This window comes from Chiloscyllium punctatum, chromosome 30 (genome assembly GCF_047496795.1).
Source record: "Chiloscyllium punctatum isolate Juve2018m chromosome 30, sChiPun1.3, whole genome shotgun sequence".
NCBI lineage: Eukaryota > Metazoa > Chordata > Chondrichthyes > Orectolobiformes > Hemiscylliidae > Chiloscyllium > Chiloscyllium punctatum.
This window is the reverse complement of record NC_092768.1, coordinates 47,382,846-47,395,876: the sequence shown is the minus strand read 5'-3', so window position 1 is coordinate 47,395,876 and position 13,031 is coordinate 47,382,846. Positions and strand designations below refer to the sequence as shown.

At 52.8% G+C, this 13,031-nt stretch overlaps 1 non-coding gene and 2 pseudogenes across 1 annotated transcript; all 3 read left to right on the top strand.

Annotated features, from left to right (window-relative positions):
* The first annotated feature begins 3,193 nt into the window (after positions 1-3,193).
* Positions 3,194-3,343, top strand: LOC140455831 (U1 spliceosomal RNA; annotated as a pseudogene).
* A 4,058-nt stretch (positions 3,344-7,401) lies between these two features.
* LOC140455828 (U1 spliceosomal RNA) lies at positions 7,402-7,551 on the top strand (annotated as a pseudogene).
* Positions 7,552-11,590: 4,039 nt separating this feature from the next.
* On the top strand, positions 11,591-11,754 carry LOC140455836 (U1 spliceosomal RNA). The gene has a single exon (XR_011953067.1). It is a non-coding gene; the product is annotated as a U1 spliceosomal RNA (small nuclear RNA).
* The last annotated feature ends 1,277 nt before the right edge of the window (positions 11,755-13,031 follow it).

The window sequence follows — 13,031 nt, the reverse complement described above, 5'->3', positions numbered from 1 at the left end:
TCAACTGCATCATTGATGCTGATGGACGATCCGGCGGGGGGGACAGTAAACCGGACGCTACGTCCAGGGCCCTGATGGAAACGGTCAAAGACGCCAAGCTGCACGACGTCTTCAGCGCCCCTGCAGACGGAGCGCAGCGTAGATACACCTGGTCACGGGCAGACGGGTCTATCCGCTCAAGGATAGATTACCTGTTTGTGTCCCGAACGCTCTCGGTCAGATCCACCGACGTCAAGCCGGTGTTCTTCTCTGACCACTGCCTCCTGCTGGCCGACTGTCACCTACAGGACGAACAGCGGGCGGGCAAGGGAACGTGGAAACTGAACACTAAGCTGTTGACCCCGGGAAACATCGAAGAGCTCAAGAGGGATTACGCAGGTTGGAGAACCGTGAAGCCCCTCTTTGAGTCTCCAGCGGACTGGTGGGAAACGGTAAAAGGGAACATCAAGAGGTTCTTTATCCTCAAAGGTGTCCAGGAGGCGAGAGAGAGGCGGGGAAAACTGTCCCAGCTCCAGGAAAGTATGCAGAACCTGCTCCTGCTGCAGACGATGGGGGTGGATGTCACGGAGGACCTCAAGGAGGTGAAGGGCCAGCAAGCCTCGCTCTTTGCCTCGGAGGCCTCCAGGATAATCTTCCGGTCCAGGGTCCGCTCGGTGGAGCAGGACGAGACGTGCTCACGTTTCTTCTTCCAGAAGGTGCACAAAGAGAGCTCCGTGCTCAGCAGCCTGAAGAAAGAAGATGGCTCGGTAACGTCATCTCAGGCTGACGTCATGAGGATCAGCAAATCCTTCTACGCCAGCCTGTATGACTCGAAGCCGACCGACAGCGCGGCCTCCCAGTCGTTCCTGTCCTCTATCACGGAGGTCCTAGATGACGGAACACGAGAGAGGCTGGACCAGCCGCTATCTCTGGATGAACTGACCAAGGCCCTCGAGTCCTTCGAAAAGAATAAAACTCCCGGAAGCGACGGCTTACCGGTCGAGGTTTATTCCGCTCTTTGGGACTTGATGGGCCAGGACCTGCTGGAGGTGTATGTCAGTATGCTCCGGGCAGGTACCATGAGTGAATCCATGAGGAAAGGCATCATCACCCTCGTCTACAAGCGGAAGGGGGAGAGGGAGGAAATTAGAAATTGGAGACCGATCTCACTGTTAAATGCAGACTACAAAATCCTGTCAAAGGTCATCGCCAACCGGGTCAGGTCTGCTCTGGGATCGGTGATCCACCCGGACCAAACCTGTGCTGTACCGGGCAGGAAGATCTCTGAGAGTCTCGCACTCCTCAGGGATACGATCGCCTACGTGCAGGACAGGGGGGTGGACACCTGCCTCATCAGCCTGGACCAGGAGAAAGCCTTTGACAGGATATCGCATACATATATGAGGGATGTCCTCTCCAAAATGGGCTTTGGGGAGGGAATCGGAAATTGGATCAGACTGCTCTACACCAACATTGTCAGTGCAGTCTCAATCAATGGGTGGGAATCAGATAGCTTCCCTGTAAGATCTGGAGTCAGGCAGGGATGCCCCCTCTCACCCGCCTTGTTTGTGTGTTGCATAGAGCCATTTGCCGAATCCATCAGGAAGGATGCGAGCCTGAGGGGGGTGACTATTCCTGGCAGCGGGGGCCTGCAGGTTAAGGCCTCCCTGTACATGGATGACGTCGCTGTTTTCTGCTCGGATCCGCTGTCCGTGCACAGACTCGTGTGCATCTGCGACCAGTTCGAACGGGCCTCGGGGGCCAAGGTAAACCGAGGCAAGAGCGAGGCCATGCTCTTCGGGAACTGGGCCGACCAATCCTCTATCCCCTTCACCGTCAGGACTGACCACCTGAAGGTGCTGGGTATTTGGTTCGGGGGGGCTGGGGCGTGCGCCAAGACCTGGGAGGAGCGGATCAGGAAGATGAGACAGAAACTAGGCAGATGGGGGCAACGGTCGCTCTCCATCGCGGGAAAAAACCTGGTCATCAGGTGTGAGGTACTCTCAGTATTGCTATATGTGGCACAGGTCTGGCCTATCCCCAGGACCTGTGCCGCCGCAGTCACCCGGGCCATCTTCCAATTCATTTGGAGATCAAAGATGGACCGGGTCCGAAGAGACTCAATGTACAAAGACCGGTGCAATGGGGGAAAAAACACGCCCAATGCCACCCTCACCCTGATGGCCACCTTTGTGTGTGGCTGCATCAAGCTGTGCGTGGATCCCCGGTACGCAAACACCAAGTGTCACTACGTACTGAGGTTCTACCTGTCCCCGGTGTTGCGAAGGATGGGCCTGGCCTCGCTGCCGCGGAACGCTCCGAGTAGTTGGACCGTTCCGTATCACCTGTCCTTCGTGGAGAAATTTATGAGGAAAAACACCTTTGACCACAAGTCCATCAGGAAGGGGTCAGCACGTAGCGTCCTTGAGACCCTTCGGGAAAAGGAGAGGGCGGATCCTGTCGAGCGGTTCCCTGAGCAGACTGTCAAAGCCATTTGGCAGAATGCCTCATCGCCAGAACTTTCCAACAAGCACCAAGACGTGGCTTGGCTGGTGGTGAGAAGGGCTCTGCCTGTGAGATCCTTTATGCACGCCCGGACTCTCTGCCGCACCGCACGCTGCCCTCGAAGTGGCTGCGGGGGGGACGAGACTGTCACACACCTCCTTCTGGAATGTGCCTATGCAGAGGAAGTCTGGAGAGGAATGCAGTGGTGCTTGTCGAGGTTCGTCCCGAGCAGCGCCGTGACGCGGGACTCCGTGCTCTACGGCCTGTTCCCCGGGACTCACACCGAGACGAACATTAACTGCGCCTGGAGGATCATCAACTCGGTGAAGGACGCTCTCTGGGCGGTCCGAAACCTGTTGATCTTCCAGCTGAAGGAGTTGACCCCGACCGAGTGTTGCAGACTGGCACATTCCAAGGTCCAAGACTACGTGTTGAGGGACGCGCTGAAGCTTGGGGCAGCTGCCGCCAAGGCGCGGTGGGGAAAGACCACCGTGTAAGATCGGCCTGCCGAAAGAAGAACAGGGGGCCCATACAGACGTTTTTTTTTGGGCTCTGCTGATGCCTCAGCCAAATATATGTATATATACAAGATTGAAAAAATGCACAGGATTGTAAAGGACAAGAATAAAGTCGAATCTGTGTTTGTAAATATTGACATATGTATGGCATGATCCAATGTACAGACCATCAAATCATTTATGAATAAAGTATATTTTTGAAATAAAAAAAAAAAAGGTTCTCCCAGGACGAGGCTATCCCATTGCACTTTGGGTGTGCTGACGCCTGCGATGTCCCCAAATGCGGGATACTCGACTGCAAAATTTGTGGTAGTGGGGGACTGCGTTCGCGCTCTCCCCTGAATTACAAGCAAAAGTCAGATGATCCTATAGATGTCGCTCATTTGTGCTTCGTGCGGCTTCTAATATATCCCTGTATCTATGTTCACTTCAGTTTCACTCAAATTCACACGTAATGCCGCCCCTCTTATTTCATCCTGCAATAAACCGCTATCTTCAATGCTTTTCACAACAGGACCGCTCTGCCCTCATCAATCCTCTTTGGTACTTCTTCAAAAAACTCAATCAACTTTGGGAGATATGATTTCCCACACACAAAGCCATGTTGACTATCCCGAATCAGTCCTTGCCTCTCTCAGCATGTAGTCCTGGACCTTGGAATGTGCCTCCAACACGTGGGAAAGGTCGACTCCTTGTTCTGGAAGACCAACAATTTTTTGGAAGACCAGAGAGCAACTTTCACCATTTGCCACGCACAAAGCCACACTGACTGTTCCAAATGGGTCCTCGCCTCCCCAAATGCCTCGAGATCCTAACTCTCAGAATCCTCTCTCACAACTTAGCAACCACAGCCGTTAGGCTCACCAATCTATTGTCTCCATTTTGTGATTATGTGTGAAAGAACAGAAACCAACATAGTCATTCTAAAACATGAGAGACTTAACAAACAATCGAGGTCTTTTTCGGTATATAATTTCAGTTACATCACACTGTAAACTTTTGCTCTCAATTCTGTGTCTTACAATCTTATTCTCCCCAACCACGTGATGAAGGAGCAGTGCTCTGAAAGCTAGTGCTTCCAAATGAACCTGTTGTGGTGTGATTTGTAGCTGACTAGGCCTTCTGTGGCAGTGAATTCAATGAATTTGCCACACTCTGAATGTAGGGAGTGTTGCTGAACATAAAGACCTTGGAGTGTCGGTTCACGCTTCCTTGAAAGTCGACTCACAGATCAATTACAGAAGGTATTTTGTAAACCGGACGCTACGTCCAGGGCCCTGATGGAAACGGTCAAAGACGCCAAGCTGCACGACGTCTTCAGCGCCCCTGCAGACGGAGCGCAGCGTAGATACACCTGGTCACGGGCAGACGGGTCTATCCGCTCAAGGATAGATTACCTGTTTGTGTCCCGAACGCTCTCGGTCAGATCCACCGACGTCAAGCCGGTGTTCTTCTCTGACCACTGCCTCCTGCTGGCCGACTGTCACCTACAGGACGAACAGCGGGCGGGCAAGGGAACGTGGAAACTGAACACTAAGCTGTTGACCCCGGGAAACATCGAAGAGCTCAAGAGGGATTACGCAGGTTGGAGAACCGTGAAGCCCCTCTTTGAGTCTCCAGCGGACTGGTGGGAAACGGTAAAAGGGAACATCAAGAGGTTCTTTATCCTCAAAGGTGTCCAGGAGGCGAGAGAGAGGCGGGGAAAACTGTCCCAGCTCCAGGAAAGTATGCAGAACCTGCTCCTGCTGCAGACGATGGGGGTGGATGTCACGGAGGACCTCAAGGAGGTGAAGGGCCAGCAAGCCTCGCTCTTTGCCTCGGAGGCCTCCAGGATAATCTTCCGGTCCAGGGTCCGCTCGGTGGAGCAGGACGAGACGTGCTCACGTTTCTTCTTCCAGAAGGTGCACAAAGAGAGCTCCGTGCTCAGCAGCCTGAAGAAAGAAGATGGCTCGGTAACGTCATCTCAGGCTGACGTCATGAGGATCAGCAAATCCTTCTACGCCAGCCTGTATGACTCGAAGCCGACCGACAGCGCGGCCTCCCAGTCGTTCCTGTCCTCTATCACGGAGGTCCTAGATGACGGAACACGAGAGAGGCTGGACCAGCCGCTATCTCTGGATGAACTGACCAAGGCCCTCGAGTCCTTCGAAAAGAATAAAACTCCCGGAAGCGACGGCTTACCGGTCGAGGTTTATTCCGCTCTTTGGGACTCGATCGGCCAGGACCTGCTGGAGGTGTATGTCAGTATGCTTCGGGCAGGTACCATGAGTGAATCCATGAGGAAAGGCATCATCACCCTCGTCTACAAGCGGAAGGGAGAGAGGGAGGAAATTAGAAATTGGAGACCGATCTCACTGTTAAATGCAGACTACAAAATCTTGTCAAAGGTCATCGCCAACCGGGTCAGGTCTGCTCTGGGATCGGTGATCCACCCGGACCAAACCTGTGCTGTACCGGGCAGGAAGATCTCTGAGAGTCTCGCACTCCTCAGGGATACGATCGCCTACGTGCAGGACAGGGGGGTGGACACCTGTCTCATCAGCCTGGACCAGGAGAAAGCCTTTGACAGGATATCGCATACATATATGAGGGATGTCCTCTCCAAAATGGGCTTTGGGGAGGGAATCGGAAATTGGATCAGACTGCTCTACACCAACATTGTCAGTGCAGTCTCAATCAATGGGTGGGAATCAGATAGCTTCCCTGTAAGATCTGGAGTCAGGCAGGGATGCCCCCTCTCACCCGCCTTGTTTGTGTGTTGCATAGAGCCATTTGCCGAATCCATCAGGAAGGATGCGAGCCTGAGAGGGGTGACTATTCCTGGCAGCGGGGGCCTGCAGGTTAAGGCCTCCCTGTACATGGATGACGTCGCTGTTTTCTGCTCGGATCCGCTGTCCGTGCACAGACTCGTGTGCATCTGCGACCAGTTCGAACGGGCCTCGGGGGCCAAGGTAAACCGAGGCAAGAGCGAGGCCATGCTCTTCGGGAACTGGGCCGACCAATCCTCTATCCCCTTCACCGTCAGGACTGACCACCTGAAGGTGCTGGGTATTTGGTTCGGGGGGGCTGGGGCGTGCGCCAAGACCTGGGAGGAGCGGATCAGGAAGATGAGACAGAAACTAGGCAGATGGGGGCAACGGTCGCTCTCCATCGCGGGAAAAAACCTGGTCATCAGGTGTGAGGTCCTCTCAGTATTGCTATATGTGGCACAGGTCTGGCCTATCCCCAGGACCTGTGCCGCCGCAGTCACCCGGGCCATCTTCCAATTCATTTGGAGATCAAAGATGGACCGGGTCCGAAGAGACTCAATGTACAAAGACCGGTGCAATGGGGGAAAAAACACGCCCAATGCCACCCTCACCCTGATGGCCACCTTTGTGTGTGGCTGCATCAAGCTGTGCGTGGATCCCCGGTACGCAAACACCAAGTGTCACTACGTACTGAGGTTCTACCTGTCCCCGGTGTTGCGAAGGATGGGCCTGGCCTCGCTGCCGCGGAACGCTCCGAGTAGTTGGACCGTTCCGTATCACCTGTCCTTCGTGGAGAAATTTATGAGGAAAAACACCTTTGACCACAAGTCCATCAGGAAGTGGTCAGCACGTAGCGTCCTTGAGACCCTTCGGGAAAAGGAGAGGGCGGATCCTGTCGAGCGGTTCCCTGAGCAGACTGTCAAAGCCATTTGGCAGAATGCCTCATCGCCAGAACTTTCCAACAAGCACCAAGACGTGGCTTGGCTGGTGGTGAGAAGGGCTCTGCCTGTGAGATCCTTTATGCACGCCCGGACTCTCTGCCGCACCGCACGCTGCCCTCGAAGTGGCTGCGGGGGGGACGAGACTGTCACACACCTCCTTCTGGAATGTGCCTATGCAGAGGAAGTCTGGAGAGGAATGCAGTGGTGCTTGTCGAGGTTCGTCCCGAGCAGCGCCGTGACGCGGGACTCCGTGCTCTACGGCCTGTTCCCCGGGACTCACACCGAGACGAACATTAACTGCGCCTGGAGGATCATCAACTCGGTGAAGGACGCTCTCTGGGCGGTCCGAAACCTGTTGATCTTCCAGCTGAAGGAGTTGACCCCGACCGAGTGTTGCAGACTGGCACATTCCAAGGTCCAAGACTACGTGTTGAGGGATGCGCTGAAGCTTGGGGCAGCTGCCGCCAAGGCGCGGTGGGGAAAGACCACCGTGTAAGATCGGCCTGCCGAAAGAAGAACAGGGGGCCCATACAGACGTTTTTTTTTGGGCTCTGCTGATGCCTCAGCCAAATATATGTATATATACAAGATTGAAAAAATGCACAGGATTGTAAAGGACAAGAATAAAGTCGAATCTGTGTTTGTAAATATTGACATATGTATGGCATGATCCAATGTACAGACCATCAAATCATTTATGAATAAAGTATATTTTTGAAATAAAAAAAAAAAAGGTTCTCCCAGGACGAGGCTATCCCATTGCACTTCGGGTGTGCTGACGCCTGCGATGTCCCCAAATGCGGGATACTCGACTGCAAAATTTGTGGTAGTGGGGGACTGCGTTCGCGCTCTCCCCTGAATTACAAGCAAAAGTCAGATGATCCTATAGATGTCGCTCATTTGTGCTTCGTGCGGCTTCTAATATATCCCTGTATCTATGTTCACTTCAGTTTCACTCAAATTCACACGTAATGCCGCCCCTCTTATTTCATCCTGCAATAAACCGCTATCTTCAATGCTTTTCACAACAGGACCGCTCTGCCCTCATCAATCCTCTTTGGTACTTCTTCAAAAAACTCAATCAACTTTGGGAGATATGATTTCCCACACACAAAGCCATGTTGACTATCCCGAATCAGTCCTTGCCTCTCTCAGCATGTAGTCCTGGACCTTGGAATGTGCCTCCAACACGTGGGAAAGGTCGACTCCTTGTTCTGGAAGACCAACAATTTTTTGGAAGACCAGAGAGCAACTTTCACCATTTGCCACGCACAAAGCCACACTGACTGTTCCAAATGGGTCCTCGCCTCCCCAAATGCCTCGAGATCCTAACTCTCAGAATCCTCTCTCACAACTTAGCAACCACAGCCGTTAGGCTCACCAATCTATTGTCTCCATTTTGTGATTATGTGTGAAAGAACAGAAACCAACATAGTCATTCTAAAACATGAGAGACTTAACAAACAATCGAGGTCTTTTTCGGTATATAATTTCAGTTACATCACACTGTAAACTTTTGCTCTCAATTCTGTGTCTTACAATCTTATTCTCCCCAACCACGTGATGAAGGAGCAGTGCTCTGAAAGCTAGTGCTTCCAAATGAACCTGTTGTGGTGTGATTTGTAGCTGACTAGGCCTTCTGTGGCAGTGAATTCAATGAATTTGCCACACTCTGAATGTAGGGAGTGTTGCTGAACATAAAGACCTTGGAGTGTCGGTTCACGCTTCCTTGAAAGTCGACTCACAGATCAATTACAGAAGGTATTTTGTAAACCGGACGCTACGTCCAGGGCCCTGATGGAAACGGTCAAAGACGCCAAGCTGCACGACGTCTTCAGCGCCCCTGCAGACGGAGCGCAGCGTAGATACACCTGGTCACGGGCAGACGGGTCTATCCGCTCAAGGATAGATTACCTGTTTGTGTCCCGAACGCTCTCGGTCAGATCCACCGACGTCAAGCCGGTGTTCTTCTCTGACCACTGCCTCCTGCTGGCCGACTGTCACCTACAGGACGAACAGCGGGCGGGCAAGGGAACGTGGAAACTGAACACTAAGCTGTTGACCCCGGGAAACATCGAAGAGCTCAAGAGGGATTACGCAGGTTGGAGAACCGTGAAGCCCCTCTTTGAGTCTCCAGCGGACTGGTGGGAAACGGTAAAAGGGAACATCAAGAGGTTCTTTATCCTCAAAGGTGTCCAGGAGGCGAGAGAGAGGCGGGGAAAACTGTCCCAGCTCCAGGAAAGTATGCAGAACCTGCTCCTGCTGCAGACGATGGGGGTGGATGTCACGGAGGACCTCAAGGAGGTGAAGGGCCAGCAAGCCTCGCTCTTTGCCTCGGAGGCCTCCAGGATAATCTTCCGGTCCAGGGTCCGCTCGGTGGAGCAGGACGAGACGTGCTCACGTTTCTTCTTCCAGAAGGTGCACAAAGAGAGCTCCGTGCTCAGCAGCCTGAAGAAAGAAGATGGCTCGGTAACGTCATCTCAGGCTGACGTCATGAGGATCAGCAAATCCTTCTACGCCAGCCTGTATGACTCGAAGCCGACCGACAGCGCGGCCTCCCAGTCGTTCCTGTCCTCTATCACGGAGGTCCTAGATGACGGAACACGAGAGAGGCTGGACCAGCCGCTATCTCTGGATGAACTGACCAAGGCCCTCGAGTCCTTCGAAAAGAATAAAACTCCCGGAAGCGACGGCTTACCGGTCGAGGTTTATTCCGCTCTTTGGGACTCGATCGGCCAGGACCTGCTGGAGGTGTATGTCAGTATGCTTCGGGCAGGTACCATGAGTGAATCCATGAGGAAAGGCATCATCACCCTCGTCTACAAGCGGAAGGGAGAGAGGGAGGAAATTAGAAATTGGAGACCGATCTCACTGTTAAATGCAGACTACAAAATCTTGTCAAAGGTCATCGCCAACCGGGTCAGGTCTGCTCTGGGATCGGTGATCCACCCGGACCAAACCTGTGCTGTACCGGGCAGGAAGATCTCTGAGAGTCTCGCACTCCTCAGGGATACGATCGCCTACGTGCAGGACAGGGGGGTGGACACCTGTCTCATCAGCCTGGACCAGGAGAAAGCCTTTGACAGGATATCGCATACATATATGAGGGATGTCCTCTCCAAAATGGGCTTTGGGGAGGGAATCGGAAATTGGATCAGACTGCTCTACACCAACATTGTCAGTGCAGTCTCAATCAATGGGTGGGAATCAGATAGCTTCCCTGTAAGATCTGGAGTCAGGCAGGGATGCCCCCTCTCACCCGCCTTGTTTGTGTGTTGCATAGAGCCATTTGCCGAATCCATCAGGAAGGATGCGAGCCTGAGAGGGGTGACTATTCCTGGCAGCGGGGGCCTGCAGGTTAAGGCCTCCCTGTACATGGATGACGTCGCTGTTTTCTGCTCGGATCCGCTGTCCGTGCACAGACTCGTGTGCATCTGCGACCAGTTCGAACGGGCCTCGGGGGCCAAGGTAAACCGAGGCAAGAGCGAGGCCATGCTCTTCGGGAACTGGGCCGACCAATCCTCTATCCCCTTCACCGTCAGGACTGACCACCTGAAGGTGCTGGGTATTTGGTTCGGGGGGGCTGGGGCGTGCGCCAAGACCTGGGAGGAGCGGATCAGGAAGATGAGACAGAAACTAGGCAGATGGGGGCAACGGTCGCTCTCCATCGCGGGAAAAAACCTGGTCATCAGGTGTGAGGTCCTCTCAGTATTGCTATATGTGGCACAGGTCTGGCCTATCCCCAGGACCTGTGCCGCCGCAGTCACCCGGGCCATCTTCCAATTCATTTGGAGATCAAAGATGGACTGGGTCCGAAGAGACTCAATGTACAAAGACCGGTGCAATGGGGGAAAAAACACGCCCAATGCCACCCTCACCCTGATGGCCACCTTTGTGTGTGGCTGCATCAAGCTGTGCGTGGATCCCCGGTACGCAAACACCAAGTGTCACTACGTACTGAGGTTCTACCTGTCCCCGGTGTTGCGAAGGATGGTCCTGGCCTCGCTGCCGCGGAACGCTCCGAGTAGTTGGACCGTTCCGTATCACCTGTCCTTCGTGGAGAAATTTATGAGGAAAAACACCTTTGACCACAAGTCCATCGGGAAGTGGTCAGCACGTAGCGTCCTTGAGACCCTTCGGGAAAAGGAGAGGGCGGATCCTGTCGAGCGGTTCCCTGAACAGACTGTCAAAGCCATTTGGCAGAATGCCTCATCGCCAGAACTTTCCAACAAGCACCAAGACGTGGCTTGGCTGGTGGTGAGAAGGGCTCTGCCTGTGAGATCCTTTATACACGCCCGGACTCTCTGCCGCACCGCAAGCTGCCCTCGAAGTGGCTGCGGGGGGGACGAGACTGTCACACACCTCCTTCTGGAATGTGCCTATGCAGAGGAAGTCTGGAGAGGAATGCAGTGGTGCTTGTCGAGGTTCGTCCCGAGCAGCGCCGTGACGCGGGACTCCGTGCTCTACGGCCTGTTCCCCGGGACTCACACCGAGACGAACATTAACTGCGCCTGGAGGATCATCAACTCGGTGAAGGACGCTCTCTGGGCGGTCCGAAACCTGTTGATCTTCCAGCTGAAGGAGTTGACCCCGACCGAGTGTTGCAGACTGGCACATTCCAAGGTCCAAGACTACGTGTTGAGGGACGCGCTGAAGCTTGGGGCAGCTGCCGCCAAGGCGCGGTGGGGAAAGACCACTGTGTAAGATCGGCCTGCCGAAAGAAGAACAGGGGGCCCATACAGACGTTTTTTTGGGCTCTGCTGATGCCTCAGCCAAATATATGTATATATACAAGATTGAAAAAATGCACAGGATTGTAAAGGACAAGAATAAAGTCGAATCTGTGTTTGTAAATATGGACATATGTATGGCATGATCCAATGTACAGACCATCAAATCATTTATGAATAAAGTATATTTTTGAAATAAAAAAAAAGGTTCTCCCAGGACGAGGCTATCCTATTGCACTTCGGGTGTGCTGACGCCTGCGATGTCCCCAAATGCGGGATACTCGACTGCAAAATTTGTGGTAGTGGGGGACTGCGTTCGCGCTCTCCCCTGATTTACAAACAAAAATCAGATGATCCAATAGATGTCGCTGACTTGTGCTTTTTGCGGCTTTTTTTTATTCTGCATCTGTGTTCACTTCAGTTTCACTCAAATCCACACGTAATGCCGCGCGTCTTATTTCATCCTGCAATAAACCGCTATCTTCAAGGCTTTTCACAACACGACCAAGCCATTCAAATATCCCCCCCACCCACCCCGCATTTGCTCCAATTCCCTCTATTTACCGCCTTCCTATTCCAGTATTGCTCAAAATGCCTCTTTCAACAATTTATTCGACAGATTATATTCAGCTCTGTCCACTGATTCTTCACCACCTGCTCCAGGTAAAAGGAGACGGTGGATGCCGTCATCTAATCATACAACTTTACAGGATGGAGGCAGGCTGTTCGGCCCCAATTGGCCATGCCGCACACTCTAATACCAGATCTACAGCATGGAAACAGACCCTTCGGTCCAACTTGTCCATGCCAACCTGATACCCCAACCCAATCTATTCCTGCTTGACAGCACCCGGCCCATATCCCTCAATCCTTCCTATTCATATACACATCTAAATGCCTTTTAAGTCTTGCAATTGTACCAGCCTCCACCACTTCCTCTGGCAGCTCATTCCATACACGTACCATCCTCTAAGTCAAATCTTTGCCCCTTAGGTCGCTTTTATATCTTTGACCCTCTCACCCTAAACCTATGCCCTCTAGTTCTGGACCACCGGACCCCAGGGAAAAGACTTGGTGTATTCATACTATCCATTCCCCTCATGATTATATAAACCTCTAGAAAGTCACCCCTCAGCCTCCGACGGTCCAGGGAAAACAGCCCCAGCCTGTTCAGCCTCTCCCTATAGCTCAAATCTTCCAACACTGGCAACATCCTTGTAAATCTTTTCTAAACCCTTCCAGGTTTCACAACATCTTTCCGATAGGAAGGAGACCAGAATTGCATGCAATATTCCAACAGTGGCCTAACCAATGTCCTGTACAGCCACAGCATGACCTCCCAACTCCTGTACTCAATACTCTGACCAATAAAGGAAAGCATACCAAACGCCTTCTTCACTATTCTATCTACCTGTGACTCCTCTTTCAAGGAGCTATGAACCTGCACTCCAAGGTCTCTTTGTTCACCAACACTCTCGAGGACCTTACCATCAAGTGTATGCGTCCTGCTAAGATTTGCTTTCAAAATGCAGCACCTCGCATTTATCTGAGTTAAACTCCATCTGCCACTTCTGCCCATTGGCCCATCTGATCAAGATCCCGCTGTAA